Below are 23651 nucleotides of genomic sequence, written 5' to 3' on the forward strand. Positions count from 1 at the left end.
TCTTGCCATAGACTGCATAATTTTCTTAAAATCCAGTAGACTGGGAGTCTCCTATTGGTGTTTGTCACAGTCTTACACAGTATCATGACCTACTCCCTGAAAATTTGTACATCATTCATTGGATCTTTTTGAGCTGCAATCTGGATCATGTGAAGAGGTTTCTTTTGTCTGGGATCCATGCAAATCAAGAAGTTGCATTCATTTCCCTGAGACTGCCGCAACAAATGACTTCAAAACTTGCCATATATAAACTATTTTTTTTTTTTAATTCTCTCTCAGCTCTTGAGGCAACATCTAAATTGATGTTTCAGAAGAGTGGGCTCTTACTGGAGGATCCGAGGGGGAATTCTATCCATTATTCCCTTCTGGGTTCTGGCAGCAGCTGGCAATCCTTGTCGTGAATTGGCTCAGAGAGGTAGTCATGAGCCCATCTCCTCCATCTTCACCTTACTTCCCCTTTGTTTCTCTATGTTACTTCCCCTTATCTTACAAGGACACATGTCACTGACTTCAGGGCTCAGTCTCAACTAGAATAACCACTCTCAAGATTCTCAACTTAATATATCTAAAAAGGGATTTTTTTTTTTTTCCAAATTAGGTCACATTCAGAGATTCTCAGATATAGGAAAGTGGATGTATATTTCAACCCATTGCAGAAATATTTTTGATTATTCAGTTATTAGCTTTAAATATCAATCCAACCTACAGTTTACATTTTTAATAGTATACTATTAATGTGGAGTAATTTGTCCTTTACTTTTGGAGAAATAGTCCAATAGGTCTTTGACCATGAACTGACAGACTAATATATTTTCACAGTTTATCTTTCACTCCATGTCACATATGAGTTTTAGTGAAGTCAAAATACATCCTTCTTTTCAATTCTAGAAGTTAATATAGTGTATTTGACCAGCGTACGATTTTATGGGTAGGTAGAATGTCATCTCTTTGGAGACTTAAGTTGTGGCAAAGAGCTAAACAGTTGAAATAATTTTGAGATACAATGCTTATAACATACTGGAAAGCACCTACGAAGATGAATAATTTCACATTCCAATGGATCAATAGGAGGAATTATCTTGATTAGTTCCTTGAAAGAGATACACACTCAAATCAGATGTCTTTGGAATTTCTACCTGTTAAGTTTCATTAATTCACTTTCATTTTCCAAGATAATCCAGAAACCAGTTGACCCTGGTCAAACTGAAGAACTAAGTAAGGGCAAAATAGAACTCATAATACCTGTATCTTTCAATAATTTATATGGTAGAACAAGTTTTGATATTTTTTATTTAAATTTTTATTTTACAGACTGCATTTTGATTCATTATAACACAATGGGGTATATCATCATTTGTTTCTATGGTTGTGCATGGTAGATTCATACCATTTGTGTACATAGGGTAATGATGTCTGTCTCATTCCACAGTATTTTCTTCATGGAAATTTTAATTGTTTCACATTACTATTGTGGTAGCTAGACCAGTTTCAGGCATTTAACCTGTCTCTTATCTTCATAACTCTTAAGTGAAAATGTGGAAGAGATACTCTTCCGGGGTTGAAAATATATGTAACCACAATACGCTGAGCAGGTAGATAATGGATGTGAATGGATTTGTGATCTACTGAGACTGTGACAGGCACTTGTGGATCAAACTCCCTTTGTTACTTGGCCCTTGTAAGACTCCATTCTGATCATCATAAAAAATAGTATTCTGAGTTCCCAAGAATTGGTTTTTGATGTGACTGTAAACAATGATTTTTGAAAGACCTGTGTATCTCTCTTTCCTAAAGAGAAAATAATTATGACAAACCATTACAGGAATGTTGGATAAAAGAGTCAATGTCTAGTACTGACTTTTTTTTCAGAGTCAGACTTCAAGGGAAAACAGGTATTTTCATGTTCATAAAGGTGGAGCAGATGCACTTTTCTGTTCTTCTCACTAGGCACAGGTGAGAATTAATATTGTTGAAATGTACATAAAACATATAAGTTTTCAACATATCTAGTAATTAGAGAAATGCAAATTAAAACAAAGCTAAGATTTCATTTTACTCCAATTAGAATGGCTATTATCAAGAACACAAACAATAATAGATGTTGGTGTTAGATGTGGGGAAAAGGCACACTTTACATTGCTGGTGGAGTTGCAAATTGGTGCAGCCACTCTGGAAAGCAGTGTGAAGAAATCATCAGAAAACTTGGTTTGGACCCACCTTTTGACCCAGTTATCCCACTCATCAGTTTATACCCAAAGAACTTAAAATTAGCATACTACTGTAACACAGTCACATCAATGTTTATAGCAGCTCAATTCACAATAGCTAGATTGTGGAACCAACCTACATACCCTTCAACAGATGAATGGATAAAGAAACTGTGGTATATATACACAATGGAATATTATTAACCATAAAGAAGAATGAAATTATAGCATTTGCAGATAAATGGATGGAATTGGAGAATATCATGCTAAGTGAAATAAGTCAATCCCCAAAAACCAAAGGCCAAATGTTTTCCCTGATAAGTGGAGGATGATATATAATGGGGTTGGGGGTGTGGGGAGTGAGAGAAGAATGGGGGAAGCTTAGATTATGTAGAAGGAAATGAGGAGAGGGGGTATTAAAAATCATGGAATAGGATAGACATCATTACCCTATGTACATGTATGATTACATGAATAGTGTGAATCTACATCATGTACAACCATAGAAACCAAACGATGTATCCTATTGTGTACGATGAATCAAAATGCAGTCTGTAAAAAATAAATAAATAAATAAATAATTTTTTAAAAATATAGCAATCTAAGATTTGATGCAATCCTGTCAAAGTTCCAACTGTGTTTTTCATAGATATTTAAAAAAAAATACTATCCTAAAATTGTCATGGGACCATAAAAGAACCCAAATAGTCAAAGCAATTTTGAGCAAGAAAAAGAAATGTAAAGGCATTCTCTGACTTCAAATTATGATACAAAGCTGCAGTAATCCAAACAGAACAGAACTGGCATAATGACAGACATATAGACCAATGGAACAGAATAGAAAGCTCAGGAATAGAGTTATGCCCAGGTATATATGAATATGGGTCTAAGAGTGGCCCCCCAGAAGAAAATTAGGAAGTCCTTAGACCTAAGGAATACAGAAATTAGGTCAGCAAGAAACAGCAAATATCAATTTCATATTTGACATATCTGCTTTTAAATAAGATTTTTTTCCCATCTCCTCTGCAAGACTGGGTCAGGCTCACCTCTTCAGCTACAGCTCCCCCACTCTCCTGTGGTGGTCATGGGATGTCTTTCAGGTCTATGAACTTTTTGTCTCATACTTGACTTGTCTCATACTCTGTTTCATCACTGTATCTTTCAGGTCTTCTAGGTTCATCTGGTTTCTCTTTTCCTTTTTCTGCTATTTCAATAATGGTAATCACTCTCTTAGAAAAGCAACCATCTCTGGGATGCCTTCCCTGGCTCACCAAGACAGGATTAGGTTTCCCAGTTACACAGTCCGATAAAAAGATGTGGTGTCATCACAAACAAAAGCATTTGTGTAAGCATGTGTTCTGGACATTAGGCAAATCCATAAATAATGTCTCTTTCCATTATCAATGACTATGCAGTTTCTTATGATTTGGATATGAGATGCTCCCCCAAAACTCATGTGTGAGACAATGAAAGAAGTTCAGAGGAGAAATTATTGAGTTGTGAGAGTCTTAAACTAATCTGTGAATTAATGCCTGATGGGATTAACTGAATGGTAACTGAAGAGGTAGGGTATGGCTTTAGGGTATATATTTTGTATCTGGAGATGGAGACTATCTCTGCTTCCTGATGAAGTGAGGTGCTTCCCTCTGCCACACTCTTCTGCCATGATGTTCTGCCTCAAGCCCTGAGGAAGGAGCTGGCCTTCTATGGACTAAGACCTCTGAAACCATGAACCCTCAAATAAACTTTTCCTCCTCTATAATTGTGCTGGTCGGATCATTTAGTCACAGCAGCAAAAAACTGAATAAAATACAGTTCTTGTGTTATTATTGTTGGGAGAATGAGGACACTGAAGTCAATGCTTTAGAAAGTTGTCCAAGGATGTCTAAGGACACAAGGGTAGCAATGGTAGGTGCCAGTTATATTACTCTATTATTCATGTGTGTGTGTGTGTGTGTGTGTGTGTGTGTGTGTGTGCATGCACATGTGTGTGGTACTGAAGATTGAACCCAAGGATCTTCTACCTCTGAGTTATACTCCCAGCACTTTTTATATGTATCTGAGACAGAGTCTCACTAAGTGTTCATGTTACCCTAGACTAACTAGCAATCCTCCTGCCTCAGCCTCCCAAGTTGCTGAGATTACAGGCCTGGGTCACCACATCTGACCTAGTTTTCTTATTCTAAATACCATGAATTTCTGCTTATTCTTTGCAACCTTGGTGCGTTAAGGGCTTACTAATGGGCTTAAAGTTCTAAGAAATCATGGTGCTGATAGCTTCAGTAATTTCTAACATTTAACTCCACACAGGTACTGGGAGAAACTGTCAAGGAAATAGTCAATTAGTGTTGTGTTTGAGGTTGCTTTTCATCTGAATTACTGAGTCCGTAAAGACTCTCTTTTTTGTTTATCTACCAAATTCAGTGGACTTCACGCTTACACTAACATGGAACAGTAATTAGTCCATGAATGACAATTGTGTTTTAACTGGTCTTTCATCTCTTAAGATATCCAGGTACCTTGCTAACATTCAGTTTGCAGCTTTCTCTGGAGATGGGTTCAAATGCAGGAGGAAGTGGGAAGTCAGTTCCTATCCTAAAATGAAGCAGATGGAGAAAAGAAAAATTGTGATCTGGTTCTTTTCCCTTGTATGTGCGTAATACTTGAGGGTTTACAGATTACATTTGTCATTTGTAACTTTATGCTGACAGTTAAAAGTTTAGCCAAAGCAATTTTAACATACTCAGAGTGTTCTGTTTCAGAACTGTTATAAACTACAAATAAAACCCATCTAATAGTCTATGGTAAACAACCTTTCCAGTTTGCTCTGGAATGAGGGTTTATGGGGTGCAGGACTTTTAGGGCCAAACCTGGGGAAAGCTTCCAGCAAAATGAGATGAGGTAGTCTACCTGATATAGATGTTCCTTTATTGACTAGGAGTTGGTAAGTGGCCTGATGCCCGTTTCTGTCATCAAAATTTTATTGGAACTTTGGTATACCCATTCACTTACGTATTAACTATGGGTGGTTTTATGCTACACTGCAGAGTTGGAAGAGACTATATGTCCTAAAAGGTGAACATATTTATTATCTACTCCTTTAAATCTTGCCGAGGAACTGTGCAAAAAGAGGTAAAGAAGTCATCAAGGATAAGCCAATCCACATCCAGAACTATGAACCATACATATTTTATTACATGATTGACAACCATAAAATGGGTCTATGTGGTGAAGTTCTAAGATGTATATCCATTTACTCCTTAATAAGAAGGTAATGCTAACCCTTAGCCAGAAATACCTACAGGATAATTGCTATTTTATCTTATCTAATTTTCCTCTTTTTTGTCTTAAGTTCTCTGCCTTGGGATTTATCCTCCTTATATCAGGATAATTTATAGAATTAGAATTTGTCAATGATCAATTTAGTTCAAGTTCTACATTTTAACCAATACATTTCCAAGGAAGACCTCTTCCCTAGCGTTTCTGCTCTGATGCTGGCTGCCTGCTTTATCAAAATGGACTCTAGAATCAGACACTTTAGTTCAAAATGTAACTCTTTGTCCAACTGCTGTGATCTTGTGTAGGTTCAACGATTTTTATCTCAATTTTTTTTTACCTGATCAATGCAGACACTAGTAATCCCTGCTTTAGTGGTCACTGTGATAGGTTAAATGAATTAATGTAGACAATATACTCAATACCAGGATATACCTCAGAGGAAGTCAATACAGATAGCCTGCTATTATAATATCATTGTTATTAATAGCTTCTGGAATCATTATTTGGACAATTATTCTGACTTAGTGTCCAGACTAAACATAAACCTACCAGGGGAAAAATCTGAATGTGGCAATCATTTCTGTCCTCACAGATCTGTCCAAGTAGCACTTTCTCAGAGGCATTTACACTGAACCACTTGGGACTCATTCAGTGGGTCCTAGATAGCATAACACTTCAGTCTTCTCAGCAACTCAGTCAGAGGCAGAACTGACCATTCTACTTTGATGTTACTTGCAAGCACATAGTCACTGAGGGAGGTAAGACACTGACCAATGTCAGAGTTAGTACACAGTGTTGAGAGTCTCCCACAGGCAATATGGAAGGCTTGGACTCCAGGGTGGTGCCATTGAGAGGTGGTGGAAACTTTGAAAGGCAGGGCTTAGTGGGAGGTCTTAGATCATTTGATGCATACCCCTGAAGGAGACTACAGGACTCCTATCCATCCCTTCCTCCTTCTCTGGACATAAGGTGAGTACTTTTGCTCTACCACATGCTCCCCCCATGATGTGCTGCCTCACCACAAGTCTAAATCAGCACTTATGAACTGGAACCACCAAAACTAGGAGCCAAAACAAACTTTTATCTTTGTAAGTTTATTACCTCAGGTTTTTTGTTGTAGTGACAGAAAACTGACTAGCACAGGATTTTGGGAGGTAATTTTGAACAACCTTGTTTTTAAAAGATAACTGAAGTTCAGTGAAACTAACTGGCATGTCCAACATCATGCCTTAAAGATTTAAAACTAACATGATGAAACTTAAATCTCTTGACTGTTGGATTAGTGTTCTTTCTTCTGTGAGCCTTTCCTTATATGTGCCTGGTATATTTTTCTATCATCTATAAATCACATTATAAACCCAGTTTCTTTGATCTGCTTGGAATTTGTAATAGTATGTTCAGACCACACACAAGTAAAATCCCAGGTCAGACCACTTCTTGAGTCTGTGCAGTCCTAACCTTGTTCTGAGTCCTGAGTCTACCTTCCAAACAAACTCCCTTATTTTTCCTTTCTCTATGACTTGGTTTGATTTATTATATTGTGGGTTAATAAAGTTTATCTTAATCTGTATTCAGTATTTGATATAATACAAGATCACTGGTATGAAAGTAAATAAGCATATGATAGAGACTTAATAGTAAAGGAACAAATGTTTAGAGAGGGGACTCAGAAGCACCTTGACTGCTGCCAACCAGCAGCATTGACTGAAGGAAGCAAATAGCCTGCATGTAATTCTGTGAAGCAGCCTGAGACTAGTGAAAATTCCCAGACGTGAACCCATGTGTGATGAAGACGCAGCTCAAGAAAGAAATTAGAGAAATGGGTACAGCAGTCATTTCTTGCTACATTATAGTTCAGGCTCAGGCATCTAGCCAGGTGAACTTGCATTTAAATATGGTCTCCAAACTTGCAAACCTGATGTGGGTCACATTGTATCACCTCTTTCAGCCTCAGGAATTTTTCAACAAGAACAGGAAAAAAATAATATTTGCTTCACTGAGTTGCTGTGGAAGTTTTAAACAGTGTCTGGTACTGGGTGTGTAGATTTAGGAAATGTTAACCATAATTATTATAATTCCTACCACTACTAGCATCATCTTCATCATGACAATCATCATCATCATTGTTTTAGTCAACTTTTTTGTCACTGTGACCAAAAGGACCCAATGGGAGTAATAGGAGGAAGAAAAGTTTATCTGAGGTTCATAGTTTCAGAGGTCTTAGTCCATTGACAACTGACTCCATTGCTTTGGACTTGAGATAAGGCAGAAGGGCAGAAGGACATGGTGGAAGAAAGCAGCTCAGACCAGGGCCATCAGGGAGAGGGGAGGAAGAAAGAGAGATAGAAAGAGAGAGGGAAAGTGGGCACATGTGCACTCCACTCGTCAGGGATAAAATATAAACCCAAAGGCAAGCTCCCAAGCCCACCCTACCTACTTCCTCCAGCCACACCCTACCTCCCTAGAGTACCACCCGGTTAATCCACATCAGTGGGCTATACCTTCTATGAGCTATTTCACTTCTGAACCTTCTTGCATTATCTCACACATGAGCTTTTGGGGGACACCTCAAATCTCAAATCTAAACCATAGTAATCATCATCATCATCATCATCATCATCATCATCATCATCATCCTGGCATAAACTCCATTTCTTCTCCCTGGAAAGGATCTGTAGTTAACAAAATGTCCACTATATATCTGCAAACTATTTATTTTATGTTATGGTTTTGGAAATGTTTCCAAAATCTTTCATTCAAGATCACAGGTAACATGTATTATGAGGTTCGGATCTGGGGGATTTTTAAGGCATTATATGGTACATATAACATATGCTACATCCCAATCCCAGCAAGCTCTGGAGTAATGTCCTGTCATCCCTCATGTTCACGTCTGTGTCAAGGGTCCCAAGACTACTTCCAGGTCTGGTGATTTGCTAGAATGACTGAGGACCATTCATACATTTATATTCCTGATATGACTTTTTACAACATAAAGACACAAAACCAGCAAAGGAAAAAAGCTCATGGGAGAAGGTCAAAGGAAACCAGGTATAAGTTCCAGAAGTCTTCCTTGGCAAACCCACACAGGATGCACTTAACTTCTCTGGCCACAAATTGTTACAGCACATGTGAAATGCTGACTACCAGAGAAGACCATGAGACACTTGGTACTCAGAGTTTTTAGTTGGGACTCAGATATGCACATACCTCTGTTCAGCACTTGCAAAAATTCAAGAAAAAAATCCCAGGAGGAAAAAAAAAAAAAAAAAAGGTTTCAGCATAAACCACGTGGTTTGCATGAAGAGCTTGGGCACAATGAACCACCATTACAAGTTGGGAATGGTAGCAACCTTCCCACTATCCAAGTTCCCGTATTCTAGTGAAGGACCAATCTGTCAAGGAGGCCTTTTCAAGAGTGGCAGTTTCAGTTCTGTTCTGTTAACTCTCTGACCCAAGATTTTGTAGGAAAATATGTGAGTAATAATACTAATAGGGATAAATGAAAACTATGATATCATATTAGTTTAGGTCAGGCTTTGCTATCAACTAAGTAAAGTATTGATGCAACGGTGTCATGGAAATCAGGTTTGCAGAGTTTCTTGGATTTTGGAATTGCACGTAAGGAATTATTCGTTTTTGTTTTTTCTGTCTTCTATTTATTCCCTACCTGTCCTCCTTCCTTCTTTCTTTCTTTTACCTTTGACAAGTTTTATTATTAGATAAAATATAGAATAATAGCATAAAAATGAAGTATATCCTTATAAGATTTTTAAACACATATAAAGTGGTATCACTCAATGGTAGATTATAATAAGTTCAAGACAAATTGTAAAGGAATGACTAAAACTATAAAACATATAGTACGGTTAATATAACAACAAGGTGATAAAATGGAATCATAAAATACATTCGACTCATCCCAAAGAAAGAAGAAAAGGAGTAAAAGTAAATATAGAACTGATAGGACAATAAGAAAATAAAGAGCAAAATGATAGATTTAAACCTTATAATATCAATTGTCACAGTCAATGTAAATGATCAAATATCCCAGTTAAAAAGTGGGATATAAAAAAGTGTCAGTGTGGATTAAAAAAAAATTAGACCAATGATGCATGGAAGAAATGAGTATTATAAAAACACTATAAGATAGAAATAAAAAAATGGGCAAAAGACAGAGTAGTCAACACAATGTTGAAGTAGAAGTACAAAACTGAAAGACTGACATCAGCCCACTACAAGACTTACTTTAAATCTACTGTAATCAGGACAGACCGCTGTTGTGAAAGAATAGATGAATAGGTCATCTGAACAGAAGAAACCAGAAATAGGTTCACATAAAAATAGTCAACTGATCTTTGACAAAGTATCAAAATTAATACAATGGAACAAAGAAAAAATCTTTACAGAATAGCACTGGGAAACTGTACACCCATATGCAAATACAAAAAAAAATCTAGAAACAGACCTTATACCCTGAATAAAAATAAACCCAATGGCTTTAAAAACTAAACATAAAATGCAAAATTATAAAATTCATAGATGGCAATGTAGGAGAAAATCTTGATGGCCTTGAGTTCAGTGATGATTTTTCAGATAGGACACCAAAGATAGATGGAAGTGATAAACTGGATTTTGTTAAAATTTTTTTTAGAAAACCTGTTCTGTAAAAGATATTATCAAGAAACCAAAAAGATAAATCATCAACCAAGAGTAAATATTTGAAAAAACATATCTGATGAGGAATTATTATCCAAAATGTATAAAGAATACTTAAAATTCAACAATAAGTAAATAACCCGATTAAAAAATGGGCCCAAAATCACAACACCTCATCCACAAAGACATCAGATAGATTATAAACCTATGAAAATATTCTGTGCATAGTATGTTATCAGGGAAATGTAAATTTAAACAATGAAATACCACTACAAACCTATAAGAATGACCTAAATTATGAACACTGACAATACCACAAGGTGGTAAGGATGTGGAGCAAGAGGAACTTTCATTTATTGCCAGTGGGAGTTGAGGAGGTGGGGCATTGGGGGCGTGACTTTGGTGTATATATTTATATATTATATATATTTGTGTATGTGAATATATATAGATATATATTTGTATCTGGCAAGAGGAATCTCTCTCTCCACTTCCTGATCATCACCTGCTTTCCTCTACCACACTCTTCTGCCATAATGTTCAGACTCACCTTGACTCCTGAAGAATGGAACCTACTGTCTGTGAAGTGAGACGTCTGAAATCATAAATCCCTAAATAAACTTTTCCTCCTAAATTGTTCTGGCCAGATTTTTTAGTCACAGCACCAAAGCTGACTAAAACAGGAGTATAAAATGGTATATCCATTCTTCAAGTGTGATGACCTTTTAGAGAACCAAGAGGACTCTTACCAAACTGTGTTAAGCTTTTCATCACTGTGACCAAAATATCTGACATAAACAAATTGGAGGTAGAAAGATTAATTTGGGCTCATGGTTTCAAAGGATTCAGTCCCTGGTTCACTAATTTCATTGCTTTGGACCTGTGGTAAGACAGAAATCATGATGAAAAAGAACAATGGAAGAACACTACTCAGCTCACAACATCCAGGAAGAGATGGTAGAGGTTAGGGGCTAGATGTAGGAGATAGAGTCTCCATGGACATGCCCCCAGAGACCTATATCCTCCAACCATGTCCCTTCAGACTGCCTACAGTTTCCACCACCTCCCAGAAGTCCATTTAGTAATCAACGGCTTAATACACTAATGAGGCTACAGCAGTCACGATCCAATTACTTCCCCAAAGCCCCATCTCAGGATATTGCTACGCTAGGGACCAACACATTCAACACATGAGCTTTTGGGAACCATTGTAGATCCAAAACATAACACAAACAATTCAACAATCACTTGGTATTTACCTGAAGGAGTTGAAATTTATGTTGACACAAACGCAGGAACATGTTCATAGCAGCTTTATTCATAATGGCCAAAAATTTGAATCAATCAAGATGTCATTCAGTAGGAGCTATGGTTTGACTGTTGCTTGTTCCTCAAAGAATCATGTGTGGGGATCATGGCCCCTAGTGTGACAATGTGAAAGCTGATAGAACTTTTAATAGGTGGAATATACCACATGGTCTTTAGGGGGTGTTTTTGGAAAGGATCCTGAGACTTCATCCTCTCTGGCTTTTCATTTGGTAAAGTGATCTCTTCCCACATGTGCTCTGCTATGATATGATAGAGTTGAGGGTGTCCTCATCAGTGCTAAACTGATGACAGTACCATGCCCTTGAAACTCCAAAACTGTGTGCTAAATAAACTTCTTTTCTTTATCAAGTTAGCCTTCTCAGGCACTTTGTTATAATAATAAAAATGTACTAATACAGTAGGTGAATGAATAAATAAACTGGTATGTCCAGATAATAGGATATTATGCAGAGTTCAAAAAAAGTGAGCTACATAGCCATGAAAAGATATGGAAGAAACTTAAGTGCATATAACTAAATGAAAGAAGTCAACCATGCTAAATTTGTATTATTCTAACATTCTGGAACTGGCAAAACTATGAAGTCAGCAAACAACAACAACAACAGCAAAACTGGTGGTCTCCAGGAGTTAGAGGAGGGGGAAAGATGAACAGGTAGACCAGAGAGGATATTTATGACAATGAAAATACTTTATAAGACTACAATGGTCATTATTAATTAACCCATAGAATATAAAACACATAATGGACCCTAATGTAAAGCATGAACTTTGCTGATGATGCATACACCATTGTGATGAGCTATTGTTATAGGAAAGGCTGTGCATGTGTTGAGACGGGGTCCTTGGGAAACTCTCTGTACCTTCCTGTTGATTTTTCTGTGAATCTAAAAATTCTGTAAAAATCAATTTCAAAAAATAAATAAAAGTACAGAAGTAGCCTTAGTGATAAATAGTTTCATAAGAAGAATGCCAATTAGTCAAGAGGACAAAACAATTTATACTGTCTGTGTACCAAATAACACAGCTTTAAAGTTCATGAAGAAAGTCTTCAGAAACTGCAAGGAAAAACAAATTCACAATCATGGTTAAAGATTTTTTGTATCGTTCTCTCAACAGTTGACACAATGAATAGACACAGAGTCAGCAAGGTTTAGGTTAGTTGAACTAATTTCTCAATAGACTTGACTTAAGAATGCACATTCTTTTCAACTATACATGCACCATGTACAAGGATAGAACATAAACTTGCCTAGAAAACAAGTCACAGCACCTGTAATCCTAGTGGCTCAGGAGGCTGAGACAGGAGGATTGGGAGTTCGAAGCCAGCCTCAGCAAAAGCAAGGGGGCTAAGCAATTCAGGGAGACTCTGTTTCTAAATAAAATACAAACTAGGGCTGGACATGAGGCTCAGTGGTCAAGTGCCTTTGAGTTCAATCCACAGTACCAAGAGAGAGAGGGAGAGGGAGAGCGAAAGAGAGAGAGAGAGAGAGAGAGAGAGAGAGAGAGAGAGAGAGAGGGAGAGAGAGAGAGAGAATAAGTCACAATAAATAAAAAAAAAATCCAAGTCATTTGAAGTATTTTCTCTGATAAATTTAGAATTACATTAAACTTCAAAACAGAAAGATCTCCTAAAAATTATTAAAGTTTGGAAACTAAACAACAAATATCTAAGTAGCTCATATAACCACAAATAAATCAAAAGGAAAATAGAAGGTAGTTTGAATGGAAAAGGAAAATAAAAAGACAATATGTTAAGATTTGTTGAATGTTGTGAAACAATACTGGGTGATATTTATAGTATTAAATAATTCTATTAAAGCAGAACCAATGACTCAAGTCAGTTACCTGAGTTTCCCCTTAAGAGGAAATTTAATACAAATTAAACAGGAAAAAGTGAATAATAAATATCTGAATGAAAATATATAAGATAGAAGACATGAAAAATATTAAAGAAAATGAAGGAAACTATGAATGGTTATTGGAGATTATCAATATATAATTTTGACAAACAAGCCAGACTGATCCAGGAAAAAGTAAAGAAAATCAAATTACTGATTGATAACATTCAGTGGACACAGATATTATGATTATGAAGGGGTATTAATAAATAACTCAAATGATAGTATAGTGAAATAGACACTATTACCTCATGTACACATATAACTGCATGACTGATATAATCCTATAATATGTACAATCAGAGAGATTACAGTTCATTTGTGTATGAACTATCAAAATGTACAACTGCTTTCTACTGTCATATACAACAAATTAGAACAAATAAATAAATAATAACTCAATATCAGGAAAGTCAATAATGCAAATTAATTAGACAAATTTCTTGAAAGACATAAGCTAACAATCCTCATGCAATAAGCAATATGTAACTTGTATGACTCTGAATACATTAAAGAAATTGATTTTTTTTAGCATATTAAGCAGGTTTTATTTAAAAGTAGTAATAATACAGACTTCTCCCAGGAGGGAGAAGGGGGTCATGGCTGATGTTCTAGAATCCCAAGAAGTAAGCGCAGCCTACATCTTTTATAGGTTTTATTTCTTCCTTCCTGTGATTAGGCCTGTTTCTGCATAAAGTGAGAAGCCATGGGTAGGGGGAGGGCCAAGGTGATTCAGAGGTAAGAGCCCAGGGGGCATTAATTAGCATCTCCTTGCTTGCAGTCCTTGATAAAGGCAGGTAAATTTGGTAATCAATGGGCTCCAGAGATCTTTGACATTCCATTCTCCCAGGGGCAGTCTCCAACTTCCAGAGGCAGATGACTTTCATGGCCTTAGCTTCCTTAATTTGACACAATCCCCTTTTTCTACACTAACTGCCTGTCCTCAATTCTGGCTTCATTTCCCCCTTTTGCTTTAGGAACTCCTCACTGCTGTAAGGAAAGGGGGCACTGACCATTCTGGCTATTTCGAAGCTGGAATGGGGCAGCAAGGGGCATGCAGTTTGGATTTCCCTTTTAAAAAAATCAGGTCAATTGAGGGGTCCAAGGTAGAAGTCTGGTTGGGGAAGAGCAGGTTATAAAGTCGTCTGAGGGGTGGGTGCTTCTATGAGAGAGAAACAAAAAGACATGAGTACTGAAATATTAGTACAAAGTAAATGTTGCAGCATCTGGAACATGCCAATGAATAACATGAAGATGACAGAAGTCAATCTCTCACCAGGAGGTGGAAGAACTGAGAAATTGTTCCCATAACACGGCCCAAGAAAGGCTGGAGAGGACAAGGTCTTTATTTGGGGATTTTAACATTGTCCAGGTTCTCAGGAATGTAAACACAACATTTAACTCTTAATGTCATTGATGTCCCCAGAAAATATAGTTAAGCTACTTAATGTCATCTGATTTTTGTAAAATATCCCTTTATTGGTATAACTTGTGTTTAGTAGAGATGTCTATACTTCTGTTACTTAGGGCTAGATAATCATACTAGCAGCAAACATAGAATTAAGCCTACCTGTGTAAACTGACTAAACATTTCTGACTCTGGCAGTTTCTCTTGATAGTTATCAGGCACATTTGCCTAAGAATCTTTCATTTGTAGTTTCCAGTCTTTATTCTAGTGGGCTAACACAAGTGTACATCTTAAGTTACATTTAACTATTATTTCTTTTAAATGCCCAAGAATGGCTATATTTTGGTTTTGACAGTTTTGCTAGGTGTCTAAGATCAAGCTGGTCAAATTGACCTGTTCCTGTCTGTTAAAGAGTCAGCTGAGTTCCCATAGGGGTCACTTGTAGAGAATTTAAGAGCAACTTCTTAGCTCCATTAGAGCCATTGATTAGGCAGGGTCTCCTCAATGAGGTGGTTTCCCTTGGAAGCATCAGGGGTGTCTCCCTTTTTCCATGACCCTCCTCTGCAGCAGGTACACTCATTGGTTTTTCATCCTCTAGCAGTCTCATGAATCTCCCTGATCAGGAGGTTGTATGACCCACCCAGAATTGCAAAACTCCTTAGAGGAGTGCTCTTGTTCCCTGGATTCAGGATGACTGAGGGCAAGATCCAAATACTGGTCTATCTTGGCCTCTGTATTTAATCTCAATCTCTAAGTTCTTAAACATCCAGCAAGCCAGTCTCACCAGTCATAAATTAAGAGTACTGGACTTTAACTTCAATGTCTATAACTTTACAGTTATTTACCCTTTTATTTAACTGGAGTCTGTATTAGTACTGGAAGTTAACACTATCTGTTCTATAGGTGATGGCTTATTATCACAAGTTACCTAGGTTTTGTGTACCTGAAGCAGACACTTCTGCAAAACAGAAATAGGTAAAATTTTTACAAAATGAAATTAGCAAGAGTAAAAATATATTTGGCTTGTATAATAGCTATCTTAAATTTTGGCTGAGCTATACATTAAATCCCCTGTTTGAGATCACAGTAATTTTACAACAAAAAAACAATCTTTTGAATATAACTTTAAAGAAGCTGGGGTCTGGCTTATTTGGAGCCACTCTAACATGTAGTGAGGTTGGAGGCAGAGCCTTATCTCAGGTAAGGTGTGGCTCTTTACAAATCTTAAGTGAATTGTTCTAATTCTGATGCTGATATTTGCTTCTTTCTTAAATGTCATTTTAAGAAGTTTACATATATTGATTCCTGAGTCTATATGAACATCAGTTAACACAATTTAACATTATATCTAAAACATGAATTAAAGAAAGGCTGCGAGTGCTTTTAACTTTCCTTTTGTGTGGCAAGTGGCAAAATGCTTTTATGTTTCACGATATTAACCTTTTTTGTTAAACAAATCAGGCTGTCACTAACTTTTAGAAATACATTTACATTTAAAATATTTTATCTCAGCGTAAAAAGTAACAAATTTTACATGTACCCTATTGATAACAGGTCCTATAATATAACATTAAATGATAGAAATAAATCCCCAATAAAATTTACTCTTTATAAGTTTAGAATTACCATTACAGACAAGTTTAGTTTGGAGAATAGCAGCTTGATAAATTCCCTGCTTTAAAAACTTGTATACCTGGAAAATATGAGCACATTTAATATACAAAGAGTGACCATTTCACAATTACCTTGATACACTTATATTAACCAAATTTAGTTTTTAAAGAAAAATTTAGACTCTGTAACATAGTACAATACTCTTAACAATTGTTGTTTAACCATAATTGTATAAACACCAATTTTTAAGACTAATTGTTCTAAAGAATAAAACTTAATAGACACAAAGTTAAGAGTAAATTAGTGTATCTAATAAATCCTTGTCATTTTACCATATAGATTAAACTTTGGTTTATATCAGAACATTAGTATTTCACCTCAGGAAAAACCTTAAATAACTTTAACTGTCTCACATACATACAACCAACTTAGTTACATGCAAACTTGTTGAAATTTGTCCTTTACTTACACAGACTTTCTTAGCACTTACTTAGACCCTCATATATTTCCTCATATAAACACTTTGTTACCCAGAAAGATTTTGTTCTTCACTAAATGTATTTCCATATCTAGAACCTTTTATTTCCTCTTTCCTATTTCCATTTAAGGTATTTAAGGTTTTTCCTGTTGACCCCTTTTTGTTCACATTCTGAAACAACTCTTTAGAGATTTCTGAATTTAGATAAATTACTCCATTTTAATAAGATTAAATATTTTGTTTTATAGTACTCTAATTGAAACACAGTTGAAACTTTTGGAATCCTCTGTATATAGAATTGTACCTGTTAGGACATAACTCTTAGTAAACTTGTTTTTAGTTTAGTGATGACACAAAGCAATTTTAAACCCTTTTTATTTACCAATCTAGGAAAACACCAATAATGTTTAAGTATGTTACCCATGGAGTTTAAGGAGTTAAGAGTACTCAATGTTATTTAACAATTAGCATTTTAACTTTGTAAGTCAATTAGATGTCTCTGCAAACACATTTGAGTAATCCCATACATGTTAACTCTAATTCACTTATTTTTGTAAAAACAAAGATATCGGACAAATGTCCTGAATAGTATTTGCCATCTCTTTCCTGTTGAAGAAAAGTCCTAGAAACAATTGGTATTAGGCATTTTATTAACATCAACATTTATTAGTTTGACCACCTGGAGACTTGCAAGTTATTTTTAAAAACATTTTACTTTTATTAGTTTACCCAATTTGAATTGAACCTTTTTAAATCACATGAATTAAAAGTATCTGAATCCATTTTTTAATTTTAATTTTTGGAGTGCTCAATTTAGATACAGACAAAACATAACATCAGACAGCATGACACAAATAACACAAAATCAAAGGCCTTGTAACTTTATAGGTGAATCTGCATTGCAATGTAACAGATGTTTAAAAACTCTAGTTGAATAAAAAAATAGAACTGATCAAAAAAGGTTTGTCTGGAGCAGGTGAGGGCCATCTTTAAATCCTGAGGCAACACTGTCTAGGTTAGTTGAGATACATTATCTGGTTCCTCAAAGGCAAATAGAAGTTGCTATTCAGAGTCTAGAATATACAAGAAAAGCCATCTTTTAAATCTAACTTAGTAAACCAAGCAGCAGCTGGAATTTCAAATAACAGAGTAAGAACTACATGGTGGGGGAAAATTACTGCTTAATTATTCTAAGGTTTTGGACTTGGCAGTTTGTTTTTTAACTCCTAAAATGGGTGAATTGCATGGGCTGTTGCAAGGCATTAAAAGTTTCTGTCATTTTGAATGATCTTTAAGGTTTTGAATGATCTTTAATAAGTCCTTTTTCTTGTCTTTATGTTCCCTTTTTTTTTTTTCATTTTGATCTCTATTAAAAAATGGAAGATGCAAACTGGAGAAGTTCATCTAAGGATTGATCAGGGCCATGTGCCAATTTTTGTAATTTCCTCTAAATATTTGGGGCTGACTGAATGATAAATTTATACTTTAAAAGTAGGTGGCCCTCTACGAATTCAGGATTCAGGGTGGTGTGTTTTCTTACTGTCTTTCTAAGTCTCTCCATGAAAATAGCAGGACTTTCCTGAAGGCCGCATAATAGTTTTTTTAGGCATCCTAATCATTATTTGAATCCCAGTTAGGATGGTTTCTGGGAACTGCCTGTGCTGTAGATAGTTAATAGCATAATTTTCCAGGTGAAGTCAATTACCTGGCATAAGTTTTGAAACATCTATTATTTATTAGGATCCTCCAAAAACCTCCCTAAATTTATTTTTGTCCGTCTTAAGTTGGGGGTTCTCCTTGATCTTCCTCCCTTAGTAGGCGATTCCTCAAGGCTTTCTCCTCTCATGGTAGAGATTGTTGATGTCAAGCACGGTAACATATGAAAGGCACTTTTCTTGATCATTTGTAACTTAGCAGTATGCAGGCTAGTGGTGAACCTGGCAATACTGTTGAGAGAGAAGCTTCCTTCTGAGTTAAAAGTATTAGGGACGTCTCCCTAACTGAGCTTCCTTATGGTCCAGAAAAACCCGTCTCTCATTACCTGCTTTGCCAAAGTTATTTCTGGCCTTCTTTGGTAAAGTGCTAGGGTTCTAGTTTGCCCTGTGCTAGAGACCCTGGGAGGATTCAGACTTAAGGGCATTACTGCTTTCCTCCCTGCCACTATAAACTCCTAATTATGAAAAAAAAAAAAGATGACAAAAGTAAAAAGTGTGCCTTTTGCCTATCTTTTTGCCCTGTAGACTAAAGGAATCTCGGGAGGGTGAGGGGACATCTATTGGTTCTTAGGTATATAACGTCCTTTTCTTGGAGGGTCTCACAGGAGGGTTTGATTTTAAATACCTCCCTCTTGCAACTTAAAGAGAACACAGTGAGCACATTTAAGCACAGGAACAGTAATGGGTAGACTCTAGATAGACTGGTGAAGGCTAACTATGTGAACAAAGGGAACCTGGGCATTTTCATACTAATCATCCCAGGTCCTAATCCTACAGTTTGAATTCCTAATGTCTGACTGGCAAGGGAAGTGGAGCATCCAGGAGGGAGTGGATGTGGGGAGTGTTGTGCAGCCCATACAGAGGCAAAGGTAATTGGCGCTTTCCCTCTTTCCCTCAGTGCTATTAGTCAACCGATCGCCCTGGATACCACATAGGGTGAAAGGGAGGGGGAGTCTGGAGAAGGAAACTTTGGGGTCCACCCGAGAGTAGCCTGGGCCAGAGAACCCTGCAGCTGTTGCAACCCTTCTTCTGCCTCCAAGTATCCTGGGTAGGTCAGGACTAGGGACACTGTGTACTGACGGCAATTGCAATCCGGGCCTGGACAGAAAAGTAGGAATCGGCTTCGGCAGAGTCCAACATGCCTGGTCTGCAAAGAGCAGGTGATTGGAAACTTGCCTAGGCCAGGAAACCTCTCACCCGAGTCTTGAAGTATGGTGGCTGCGCTAACTGCATTTAAGTAGCTGACAGATGCCCATTTTACCCTCCAAAAATAAAGAGACAGAAAGATGCACCTCAAACAGATGTGGGGTGCGTGGAGAGAGAAGCCTACTTACCTTGGCGTAAATCTCAGTGGAACCTCCAAATCTGATACCGCGGTTTACCTGTGATGAGTTCTGCTCCCTCTAATGTTGAAGTTTGAACACTAGAGATGCACGCCAAGGCAAGCACATTAAGTAGGTTTTATTTAAAAGTAGTAATAATACAGGAGGGAGAAGGGGGCCATGGTCGATGTTCTAGAATCCCAAGAAATTGATTTTTTAGTTAGCAACTCCCCCTTAAAGAAAGCCCAAGTGGTTCCACTAATGAATTGTGTATACACCTTCTCCCAGGTTTTCAGGCAAACACTAATCTTGGTGTTACAATGAAAGAATATGATTAAGTTCCCAAATTAGTTGACTCGAAGATGGGAAAATTGTCAGATGGGAAACTTATCAGATGGACCTTTTGGAATGAGTTTTCTCTGGCAGCTGAAAGAGGAAAAAAATAATAAAAAACACATTCGCACACACAAATTTGAAGTGTATGTCCGACTGGATGTACTGTTGGATGGTTTAAAGGTGGAGTGGGGCACATATGTATGTGGGGAGACTCTAGGACATAGAGTAGCCCTGGGATGGCAGCTAACAAGGAAGCAGGGTACTCAATTCAACAACTAGTGTAGCCAATACTGCCTTTGTAGTCTTGTGGTATTCTGAGCAACCTTAGAAAACTACTATGCTCCTGAACTCAACCTAGCAGTACAGCATTACCCAATATTAAAACCAGACAATGGAAACACAAGAACTCATGATGTGATGTCAAAATTTCAAACAAAATTTTAGTAATTTGAATCCAAGTATACATAAAAATGGGCAAAATGCTGTATCAAATGGAGTTTACCAGATATGCAAGTTTGATCTGGTCGAACATTTGAAAACCAATGCAAGGAGTAAACCATGTTACAATTTTTAAAGAGCATAAAAGCATGTAAGTCGGGTGCAGTGGCACACACCTGATGCCTGTAATGCCAGCAGCTTGGAATTCTGAGGCAGGAGGATTGCTTGTTCAAAGCCAGCCTCAGCAAAAGTGCGGGGCTAAGCAACTCAGTGAGACCCTGTCTCTAAATAAAATACAAAAATAGGGCTGGGGATATGGCTCAGTGGTCAAGTGCCCCTGAGTTCAAACCCTGGCACAGAAGAAAAAGGCATATAAGAATCTCAATAGGAGAGAAAAAGAATTAAAAAACAGTTCAACTTCATTCTTGACTTAAGAAATTTTCATCAAAGTAGGAATAGGGACTTCTTCACACTACTACTTTATAGCTGACATAATATTTAGTGATAAAAGACTGAATCCTATTCCTCTAAGATTGGAATAAAAGTAAAAATGCCTGTGACTTTATTTACTTTTATTTTCTAAGATTGGAATAAAAGTAAAGATGTCATTTATGTATCTTGAAAACAATACCATGCTCTCAACTTCTATAGCATAAAGTAAGTGTTAAAATCAGGTGGTTGCCAGGCATAGTGGTACACACCTGTAATCCAGTCACTTGGTAGGCTGAGGCAGGAGGATGGTGTAAAGGTTAATTTGAAATGTCAGTTTGATTGGATTAAGAGATGCTGATGTCATTGAGGGCATGTCTAGGAATAATTAGAATATGGGATAGTGAACTAAAGTGGAGACTCTCCCTAAGTGTGGGCAGTACCACCCGATAGGATGGTGGCTTGGATGGAATAAAAATTGGAAGAATAAGGAAGCAGATGCATATGCAAGCTCGGCTCTTCTTGAACATGTTCTTGATTACTGCTTCAATTGTCTGAGGATATCAGACTCTCCCTTTTTCACTCTTCCAAAGCAGACTCTGCCATGATTCTCCAGGTAATTTCCAGAAGCCTTGGTCTTGGACTAGGATAACACTGTTGACTCTTCTTGTTCAGAGGTTTCTGCCTCTTGGATTGAGCAGATACTGGTTCTTCCAGCTCTCTGTTTATTGTCACTTAGTAGTACATTGGCACTGGGTTTAAACCCAGATCCTCAATATCACAAGTAAAATAAAATAATGTGGTATCTGCACTATATTCATCATTGAGCTTGAGGTTCTTTTCAAAAGACCAAAAGAGAAATAAAATGAAACCCCCTTTTATGTAGCACTGGGGATTGAACCCAGAGTCACTTTATCACTGAACTACATTTCCCAGTTCTTGAATAAAATGGACACATTTTAAAAGGAAAAAGAAAACTTTTTTATTTGTGCATGACATGACTGCCTATGTGGAAAATTTAACTCACTCTACACAATTGAAGTACTACCATTAGTGAGTTTAGCAAGGTCGTGGAAAGCTAGATAAATGCATGAAAATCAATTGTATTTATGTCCAGCAGCAAAAAATCAGAAATGGAAATTTAAGAAAGAATGACATCTACAATGTCAGGTGGAGAAACTGGGATCATCATATACTGCTATAGGGAATATAAAATGGCATGACCACTTTGGAAAATAGGAGGGTAGTTATTTTAAAATTAAATATACATGTGCCATGTAATATAGTCAGTCCCCTCCTAGCTATTTAGCTAAGAAAAAAGAAAGCATAAGTCTATTTAAAGACTTGTACATAAATATTCAGGGCCATTTGTAATTGCCATAATTGGAAGGAACGGAAATGTCCAACAGCAGGTGAGTGGATAATCAAGTATGATATATCCACACAAATGAAGCTACTTAGCAACAAGTCTGAATGCCTTTTGATATACACTACAATGTGAACAAATCTCACAATTGTGCTGAGTGCAAGAAGCCAGATTCAAGACTATGGTAAATATGATTTCACTTATATAAACTCCAGAAAATGCAAATGAGAAATGAGGAAGGCATAATCAAGGTGCACACGGGCACTTTGGAGAGTGATAGATATGCTCTGTCTTAATTGTGGTTATAGCTTCATTAATGTATAAATATGTCAATCACTTTCAATTGTAAACCCCAAAATATGTACATGATTTTAAATTGAGCATTTCTCAATATTTTTAAGGTAGAGTTATGGCAAATACTAGCACAAGGTCCATTTCCAAAAATACATGTTTAACTTGGAGTTTCCCTCTTTAATGATCTTGAACATGATAACATTGACTTTAACATTTACAATGTTCCATGAAACATTTGACAAGTCCTTCTAAATTAGTCTCTCTAATTGAAACAGAATTCGTTCAGTTAATAGCCTAGGAAAAATAAATTTATTTTTCAGGATTTAGTCACATGGTTCTATCTGTGCAAATTCTCCTAGTCTCCAATTAAAATAAAAAAATGTAGTAAAAGTTCATCTGTAAAGACCAGAGGGAACTATGTCTTTGGAGAAGTTGTAATTTCCAGAAGTAAATCTTTGATGTTTGTATATCCATGGGTCCTCCTTCCCCTGGGCTCCTGCCTGGGAGAAGTTGATGTAGGTGGTATCCAGCCCAATGCCAAACTTGCATTTTATACTCAAGTAAGTACCTTTAACAAGGGACAGTCAGCGTTCTGCAGTACTTCTAAAAGGAAGTTGGCATAGCTCATTTTAAACCACATAGAACATAAGCAAATAAAAAAGTTTTCATTTTCCTTTGTTCTTTATTCCTTCCCAAGTTCTCCTAAGAATCAGAGTTCTGGTTTATAGCATTAGATTGATGCATACAGAGATTTTTTTTTTCTCCACTTTAAAATCTGAAGTAATTTTAAAGAAAAACTTCTTATACACAAGCTGTATGCATGAAGAGAAAAATAAACCTGAAAAAGAAAGAGATTATTTTCAGCACATTTATATGTTT

The sequence above is a fragment of the Sciurus carolinensis genome, chromosome 2 (genome assembly GCF_902686445.1).
Source record: "Sciurus carolinensis chromosome 2, mSciCar1.2, whole genome shotgun sequence".
NCBI classification, from domain to species: Eukaryota; Metazoa; Chordata; class Mammalia; order Rodentia; family Sciuridae; genus Sciurus; species Sciurus carolinensis.